Source organism: Neofelis nebulosa, chromosome 10, assembly GCF_028018385.1.
Source record: "Neofelis nebulosa isolate mNeoNeb1 chromosome 10, mNeoNeb1.pri, whole genome shotgun sequence".
In the NCBI taxonomy this organism is placed as follows: Eukaryota; Metazoa; Chordata; class Mammalia; order Carnivora; family Felidae; genus Neofelis; species Neofelis nebulosa.
Genome location: NC_080791.1, coordinates 64,855,006 through 64,864,777, shown reverse-complemented (window position 1 = coordinate 64,864,777; position 9,772 = coordinate 64,855,006). Strand labels below are relative to the sequence as shown.

The 9,772-nt window shown below is 42.1% G+C and overlaps 1 pseudogene; it reads right to left on the bottom strand.

Moving 5' to 3' along the window:
* Positions 1 to 8,229: 8,229 nt before the first annotated feature.
* Positions 8,230 to 8,653, bottom strand: LOC131488720 (large ribosomal subunit protein eL34-like; annotated as a pseudogene).
* Positions 8,654 to 9,772: the final 1,119 nt, after the last annotated feature.

Here is a 9,772-nt window from a genome sequence, read left to right as displayed (position 1 = left end):
AAGTTAGGGTAGGTCACAATGAGAATGCAAGGTTTGAGTTGATTGAAGGAGGTGAAGGGGGTGGCTATAATTGGGGAGAAGAGCCTTCAGGTCGAAGGAACAGCAATGCAAAGGCTTTAAAGACAGGAGCAGGCCTGGAGTATGTGAGAAGACTATTTGGTGGCTGGTGTGTTCATATCATGATGGGGAATAGCAGAGATGGACCTTTGAATAGGAGTTGGGGAGCAGATCATTAAGGACGTACTAAGCCATGATAAGGATTTTGACTTTTACTCTGAGAGAGGAGGGGAGCCATTGCAGGGTTTGGAGCAGGGGAAGGCCATGATCAGTCTTAGTTTTAAAAGGATCATTCTGGATGTTTTGAGAAGAATAGAATGGGCCAGGGAGAGGTGGTTGTTGAGGAGAGGAGGGTGAGAGAGAAAGAGCAAGAAGACTTTTTAGGAGATTAGCAGGTAGCCTAAGTGAGAGGTGATGGTGGTGGGAACTAGGCCAGTAACAGTGGAAGTGGTGACAGGTTGGTAGACTAGGGACATATTTTGAGGATAGAGACAACAGGATTTTCTGAGGGATTGTATGTGAGGTATGAAAGAGAAGAGTCAAGGATGACTCCATTTTTGTGTGTGTGCTGAACAACTAGTATGAAGAAGTTGTCATCAGTTGAGATAGTAAAAGCTACAAGTGGAGCAGTTTTTTGGGAAAAGATCCCAAGTTCAATTTGGGAGGTGTCATCCTTGAGATGTTTATTAGACATCCAAGCAGAACTGTAGTGTGATCAGGTGGAGATACTTGGGAGAGGGTTAAATGAGTAACCCTCTGTAAATCTCTCAGCATATGCCTGATATACAGCAGTTATTATTATTATTATTATTATTATTTTAAAGTTTATTTATTTTGAGAGAGACAAAACACAAGTGGGGGAGGGGCGGGGGATGGTGGCAGAGGATCAGAACGAGGCTCTGCACTGACAGCAGGGAGCCTGATGTGGGGCTCGAACTCATGAACCATGAGATCATGATCTGAACCGAAGTCAGACGCTTAACCGACTGAGCCACCCAGGCACCCCCAGCAGTTATTATTATTAAGTGGTAGCTATTATCACTGCTATGTAATGGGAGGAGCTCTGATTCTAGTGTACTATGTAACTTTGGGCAATCTATAATTTTTTCTGAGTCTTAGTTTCCTTCTCAGTACAATGGGAATGATAATATCTGCCTGTTAGGAAACCAATCAACTCCCTTAATTAGGTCAAGTCCTGGCAGCTAGTTGGCAAGGTGGGTGGGTGAGGTTGGACTTCTCAGCCCTTACTCTCATGTCCAAGAGCTGCTTTCTCTTTGGAGCTATGTTCCATAATTAGAATTTATATGATCCAGCTCCCCTGTCAATATTCTGGGCAGACATATGTTCTTTCTTTTAATTCCCCTAAACACAGGTGAACAGCCTATCAGAGGAGGATTGAAAAGAGACTTGGATTTTTTTTTAATGCTTTATTTATTTTTGAGACAGAGACAGAGCATGAGTGGGGGAGGGGCAGAGAGAGAGGGAGACACAGAATCTGAAGCAGGCTCCAGGCTCTGAGCTGTCAGCACAGAGCCCGATGTGGGGCTTGAACTCACCGACTGTGAGATCATGACCTGAGCTGAAGTCGGACGCTCAACTGACTGAGCCACCCAGGCTCCTCGAGGCTTGGATTTTGTAATTGGGATCTTTAACAACTCTAGCAGAACAGTATTTGAGGAATTGATGGTGGGGTGGGCATGGAAATCAGAATTCAGGTGGGAGAGAATGGTCAGTGGGAACTGATGGCAGTGAGTGCTGGCTGCTCTCTCAAGAGAATTGGTGGAAAGGAGAGGAGACATTTAAGGCAGTAGCAGAGGGGAACAATAGGACTAGAGAAGGGGCCACTTCTCAGTCCCCTGGACTGGAAGAGTTTTAAGTGTACTTTAAACTAAGGGTGAAGATCTAGAGGAAAGAGAAAGATTGAATATACATGTGAGAAGAACCATCTAATGAAAGAAGGGAGGAAAGAGGACCTGAATGGAGAAGTCTAAATGAAAGAGATGTTCTTGCATAGAGTGAGGGACATGCGAGAGAGGCTGCCCCAGGCTGTGGCCTCCCTTATGGATGCAGGTGGGTCTGCCTTACAAGGGCTGATCCCCTGAGATCATCCCATGGGAAGAAGGCCAGAGGAGAGAATCACCTGTGATGAAGAGGTGTTGTTGCTCCGAACTGACCCTTGGGACCTCTATCTACTTATTTGAGTTGGTTGTGGATACTTCATCACCAAGAACTTTACCTTGATGTCAATGTCCTGAAGACCTTTCTCTCTGGAAGGAAAAGAGAAAGGGGTAGATGAAGAAGCAGACATGGGGCGCCTGGGTGGCTCAGTTGGTTGAGAGTCCAACTTCAGCTCAGGTCATGATCTCATTGTTCGTGAGTTCAAGCCCTACATTGGGCTCTCTGCTGTCAGTGTAGAGCCTGCTTCGGATCCTGTGTCTTCTTCTGTCTCTACCCCTTCCTTGCCTTACACATGCTCTTTCTCTCTCTCTCAAAAATAAGTAAACATTAAAAATTTTTTTAAAAAAGAATCAGACACTTTGAATTGGGGAATGAAGGGAAGTTGCAGGACCTCCTGTCAAGTGATAGTTTTCTCAGGGAAGTGGAGCCATGGTGATCTGTTGAGAATGGAAGTGCAAGGGTGGGACTCACTCTTTGGGCAGTGGAAGAGGGGCCAAGAGTGAGTCATTAAAGGCATTGATCAATTATGAGAGAGCCCAGCTAAGCCTGGAGACCTCAAGGATCTGGTTAGCTTTTGTATTTTTCTCCAGCCACATGGCTAACAGGCAGGCAGGGAGAGATCATTGGCATGGCCTTCCTAGGAATGCTGACCAGCTAGGATAAGAAAGTACATACATCCAGGATGCTGACTTTTCAATCACTGACTGAGGGATCCAGGCAGGCTGAACCCTATGAATAGAAACTCTGAGGCCTAGGTTCATCATGAAAGGGCAGAAGGCATGGGGAGAGAGAAAAACGAGCTGTCCCCTTGAATATGGGAATTGTGTTGTGCACATGGCGTACTGGTCAGGATATATATATATATATATATATATATATATATATAATGTTTTTTATTTTTTTATTTTTGAGAGAGAGAGTGAATGGGTGAGGGGTAGAGACAGAGAGGGACAGAGGATCTGAAGCGGGCTCTGCACTGACAGCAGGGAGCCCAATGTGGGGCTCGAACTCATGTACTGTGAGATCATGATCTGAGCAGAAGTTGGACACTTAACTAACTGAGCCTCCCAGGCATGCCATACATATATAATATACATATAATACATGTATATACATAATATACTATGTATATTATATGTATATATAATATATTTTAAATATGTATAAATATAAATAAATATATATGTTAAAATTATATATATATAATTTTTTTAATGTCTGTTTTATTTTTGAGAGAGAGAGACAGAGTGTGAGTGGGGAAGGCACAGAGAGAGAAGGAGACACAGAATCCGAAGCAGGCTCCAGGCTCTGAGCTGTTAGCACAGAGTCTGTCACGGGGCCCAAACCCACTAACCATGAGATCATGACCTGAGCCAAAGTCGAACAGTTAACCAACTGAGCCACCTAGGCATCCCTAAATATATACATATATTTAAATAAGGGATTGGCTCATGTGATTATAGAGGCTAGGAAGTCCTAAGATATTTACTTAACAAGCTGGAGACCCAAGAGAGCCAATATGTAGTTCTAGTCCAAAAGCAGGCCGACTCAAGACCCAAGCAGAGCCTATGTTTCAGTTTGAATCTGAAGGCTAGAAAAGACCAATGTCCTGCTCAAGCCTTCAGGCAGATGAAGTTCCCTCTTACTCTGGGTGGGGATCAGCTCTTTGTTCTATGCAGGCCTTCTACTGATTGGACAAGGTCCAGCAACATTAGGGATCGCATTCTGTTTAATTTAGCCTATCATTTTAAATGTTAAACCTATCCAAAAGACACACCTACAGTAATGTTTGACCAAATATCTGGAGATCTTGTGCCCTAGTCAAATTGACACATAAAATTAACCATCACACCTGGGGTCCTGGTCATCTTGAGGAATGTGCTTGATAGTCCTTCCTGAAAAGAAGGTCATAGCTACAGGCTCATGTTAAAATTGGGGACTGTAGCTTGATAAACCCATTCCACCTCTTCAATGACTGGCTGGAGTGAAGGGAGGTCTGACTACAGCTCCAACTACGGGAAGGCCGCAAGGGGGAGCCCGAAGCTCGCTCAGCGCTGCAGGTATGACGGGACTTATTGAGGCAGGGCAGTGCAGGAACCATACCTTGGTGGCCAACCACCTGTCCTTCTGTAGACTGGGCCTGGCACAGGCAGGCTGGTAGGCTGCCTCCCACAGTTTGTCTCTGCTCACTGCCAGCAGGTTTCAGGAAGTTGTGCACCTTACGCAGGCTCCACCCACTAGTGTCAGGATGCTCCTTTGCTATGCTAGACTTCTACACAGTTAAGGCTCTCTGCCTGGATGCCCTTTCAGACTGAGGTGGTGAGGAGCAGTGGCCACAGTTTGAAAGCAACAGTGTCACAGACCTCAAGCCTCATACCTGCCTCCCTGCATGGCAAATGTTCTCTGTTCTGGAGGGAACCTGGCCCCACCAACTGGTTACCCACCCTGTCAAAAGCCAGCCTGATCAGGCAACTCGTCACACACGAGATTTGCCTGTCTCCAGTTCATTCTTGACTACTTGGCTAGGCATGCTATTTTCTTAGTTCTCTGATTTTCTTATATCCATATCTTAATTTCTACACTTGCTTCTGGTCTTCCCTCCCTCCACCTGGTTTTGGTCACTAGAGCTTCTTTCTCTGGCTTGCTATTCTCAGCTCATCCTTAATTTCTGCCTCTCCAGATTCTTCAGATTCTAGTCGCAGTGGGCCTGGCCAACCCCCTTGACTTCATGCCAAGGTGGGGGGCAGAAAATCACAGAGAGTTGCTCGTGTTTTCTGCCCTTTAAAAAATCTTATTTAAATTTTATTTAAATTATAGTGTAATAATGGTTTCAGGAGTAGAATTTAGTGATTCATAACTTACATATGACACTTAGTGTTCATCCCAACAAGTGCCCTCCTGAATGCTTATCATGCATTTAAACCCATTCCCCCACCCAACACCCCTCCAGCAACCTTCAGTTTGTTCTCTGTACTTAAGAGTCTCTTTTGGTTTGCCTCCCTCTCTGTTTTTGTCTTAGTTTTCTTCCCTTCCCCCTATGTTTATCTGTTTTGTTTCTTAAATTCCACATATGGGTGAAATCATATTTATCTTTCTCTGACGGACTTATTTCGCTTAGCATAATACATTTTAGTTCCATCCACGTCATTGCAAATGACAAGATTTTATTCTTTTTGATCGCTGAGTAATAATTCTTGTGTGTGTGTGTGTGTGTGTGTGTGTGTGTGTGTGTGTTTCACTTCTTCTTTATCCATTCATCAGTTGATGAACATTTGGTCTGTTTCCATAATTTGTCTATTGCTAATAGTGCTGCTATAAACACTGGGGGACATGTACCTCTTCATATCAGCATTTTTGTATCTTTGGATAAATTCTAGTAGTGCAATTGTCAGGTCATAGGGTAGTTCTATTTTTAACTTTTTGAGGAACCGCCATACTGTTTTCCAGAGTGGCTGCACCAGTTTGCATTCCTACCAGCACTGCAAAAGCGTTTCCCTTTCTCTGCATCCTCACCAACATCTGTTGTTTCCTGAGTTGTTAATTTTAGCCACTCTGACAGGTGTAAGGTGGTATCTCGTGGGTTTAATTTGTATTTCCCTGATGATGAGTGATGTTGAGCATCCTTTCATGTGTCTGTTAGCCATCTGGATGTCTTCTTTGGAAAAGTGTTCATGTCTTTTGCTCATTTCTTCACTGGATTATTTGTTTTTTGGTGTTGAGTTTGATAAGTTCTTTTTTAAAAAAAATGTTTATCTATTTTTGAGAGAGAAAGACAGAGAGAGAGAGAGAAGGGGAGGGGCAGAGAGAGGGGAACAGAGGATCCAAAGCGGGCTCTGAGCTGACAGCAGTGAGCCTGATGGCCTGGAATTCACAAACCTTGAGATCACGACCTGAGGTGAAGTCAGATGCTTAACTGACTGAGCCACCCAGGTGCCCTGAGTTTGATAAGTTCTTTATAGATTTTGGATACTACCCTTTATCTGATATGTCATTTGCAAATATCTTCTCCCATTCTGTTGGTTGCTTTTTAGTTTTGTTGATCATTTCCTTCGCTATGCAGATGATTTGTATCTTTTTTTTAAATGTTTTTATTTATTTTTGAGGCAGAGAGAGACAGAGCATGAGCAGGGGAGGAGCAGAGAGAGAGCGGGAGACACAGACTGGGAAGCAGGCTCCAGGCTCTGAGCCATCAGCGCAGAGCCTGACGTGGGGCTCGAACCCACGGACCGCGAGATCGTGACCTTAGCCGAAGTCGGACGCTTAACCGACTGAGCCACCCAGGCGCCCCCAGATGATTTGTATCTTGATGAAGTCCCAATAGTTCATTTTTGCTTTTGTTTCCCTTTGCTTTTGCTTCCCTTGATGAAGTCCCAATAGTTTCATTTTGCTTCTGGAGACATGTCTAATAAGAAGTTGCTACAGCTGAGGTAAAAAAGGTTGCTGCCTGTTTTCTCCTCTAGGATTTTGATGGCTTCCTGTCCTACATTTAGGTCTTTCATCCATTTTGAGTTTATTTTTGTGTATGGTGTAAGAAAGTGGTCCAGGTTCATTCTTCTGCATGTCGCTGTCCAGTTTTCCCAGCACCACTTGCTGAAGAGACTGTCTTTATTCCATTGGATACACTTTCCCACTTTGTCAAAGATTAGTTGGCCATACATTTGTGGGTCCATTTCTGGGTTCTCTATTCTGTTCCTTTCATCTATGTGGTTTTGTGCCAGTACCATACTGTCTTGATGATTCAAACTTTGTAATACAGCTTGAAGACCGGAACTGTGATGCCTCCAGCTTTGGTTTTCTTTTTCAGGATTGCTTTAGCTATTTGGGATCTTTTCTGATTCCATACAAATTTTAGAATTGTTTGTTTCAGCTCTGTGAAGAATTCTGGTGTTATTTTGATAGGAATTGCATTGAATGTGTAGATTGCTTTGTGTAGTATTGATATTTTAACAATGTTTGTTCTTCTGATCCACAAGCATGGCATGTTTTTCCATTTCTTTGTGTCTTCTTCAATTTATTTCATAAGAATTCTATAGTTTTCAGAGCACAGATCTTTTACCTCTTTGGTTAGGTTTATTCCTAGGTATATTATGGTTTGTGGTGCATTGTAAATGGGATTGATTCTTTGATTTCTCTTTCTGTTGCTTCGTTATTGGTGTATAGAAATGCAACCAATTTTTGTATGTTGATATTTATATCCTGTGACTTTGCTGAATTCATGGATCAGTTCTAGCAGTTTTTTGGTGGAGTCCTTTGGATTTTTCACGTAGAGTATCCTGTCATTGGTGAAGAATGAAAGTTTGACTTCTTCTTTGCCAATTTGGATGACTTTTATTTCTTTTTGTTGTCTGATTGCTGAGCCTAGGACTTCCAACACTGTGTTGAACAACAGTGGTGAGAGTGGACATCCCTGTTGTGTCCCTGACCTTAGGGGGAAAACTCTCAGTTTCTCCCCATTGAGGATGATATTAGCCGTGGGTCTTTTCTGCCTTTCTTGCCTAAGCTATGCTTAGGGGCTGGGTCTTGCCTGGCCCAAGAACCATGACCATATGGCTGTTGCTTATAACTTCAGGAAAGGAGACTTTAGGGTGGTCCCAGATCTTTCTGTGAATATCACAGGAGACATAAGTCTACCCTGCCTGGGCCAGTGTTGTAGCCCAGAGCTGACCTTTGAGAGGCTCTCCCAGTGAAGGAGCCAAGAAGAATCACCTCCATTGGGCTAGATGTGCCCATCTTCTCATTCTTGCATCTAGTGTGTTGCTTTAAAGTGAGGTGGTTCTTTTCAGGTGTCCATGGACCACACTCATTAGTGGAGGTTCTTTTGATACTTGATGTCCTCCAGAAACTTAGTGCTCTTTTTTCTATCGCAGGTATACAGAATTGTAATAATCATACTCTTTGGTTCATGACACTTGGGTTCATTCATGAACTGCTTTTTTAGTTCCATTCATTCATTCACTCATTATTTTTTATTTTTTTATTATTTTTTGCCTTTGATTGTTTTATTACTCAAAAAAGCTTCATTTCTTTATTTAGCTTTCTGACTCTGTGCTTGTGCCTTCAACACTTTCACAACGATTTTCTGCTCCTCAATAAGGAATGCACGTTTGATCCTGTCACGAACACACTCAGCACACATGGAACCACCGTAGGCCCTGCTGACATGTTTTTTTGTTTTGGACAGCCTCATAAGAACTTTAGGTCTCACAGCACGAACTCCTCGAAGTCGGCTTGGGCACACGCCACATGCAGATTTTGGTGCTTTCCCAACCTTCTTGGTATAAAGGTAAACGATTCTGTTACCCGGGGTTCAGGACAGCCTAGTTTTGTTAGAGGCTGTGTTGCAGGACAGCCTACGATGGTATGTCAAATGCTGGACCATTCTGAATGCCTACAGACGCCGTCCCCGGAAGAGGCACTCATTATTGTTTAAATAATGTAATGAACAGGACTTATTATCCAAACCAAGAACTAGAACATTCATTAATTTTTTAAAATGATGAACAGGACCTACAACCCAAACCAAGGATTAGAACATTATCAACAGCAGTATTATGAATTAATATATTAGAATATGAATTTGTTAAAATAGAATTATATACAATAGAATTTATTACTATGAAAATTAGAACATTATAATAGGTAATATTATCATGAGTATTAGCATATTATCATTCAGTGGTATGCTAGTAAATGTTTAACAACCAGCTCCCTTAAAAAAAGTGACCCTACACCTTTTGGGATGAGCACTGGGTGTTGTATGGAAACCAATTTGACAGTAAATTTCATATATTAAAAAAATAAAAAAATAAAAAAAAAAGTGACCCTAGTTTTGTTATCAATTTCCATAGTATAGATATTCCTATCATGGTTGATTTCAAGCTACTGGCTCTCAAAATTTAACAACTGGCTCTCAAAATTCCTGAAAATTTGCCAGCTGGCTTTCAAGAGCTGGTATGGGTTGGATCCAGCACTGCTGCTTTACATATACCTATTGCTCATGCCCAAGATCTCATTGCCTTCCCGCCCCACCCTGATAAGTGACTATTCACCTGAATTTGTGTGTAACATTTGCTTAAAAATTATGGTTTATTTCAAATATATATGGGTTGACTAAGTAATATACTCTTTAATTCTTCTAGTTTTTGAATTCCATAAATATAGCTACACCAGATTTCCCTTGATAAGTGTATTCTTATATATCTTTTTTCCATTCTTTTGATTTCAAGAATTCCATATCTTTATGTTTTAGGAGGATCTCTTGTAAATAGCATATACCTAAATATTTAAAAAATCCAACTGCCCACATTTGAATTTTTTGGATTCCCATACCTAGACTATTATTTCGGTTAATTTCTAACATTTTATTATATTTTTAATTTTTTGATGTTTATTTTTGAGAGAGAGACAGACATACAGAGCACAAGCAGAGGAGGTCATAGACAAAGAGAGACACAGAATCTGAAGTAGGCTCCAGGCTCTGAGCTGTCCGCATAGAGCCTGACATGGGGCTTCAACAGGCACTTAACTGACTGAATCA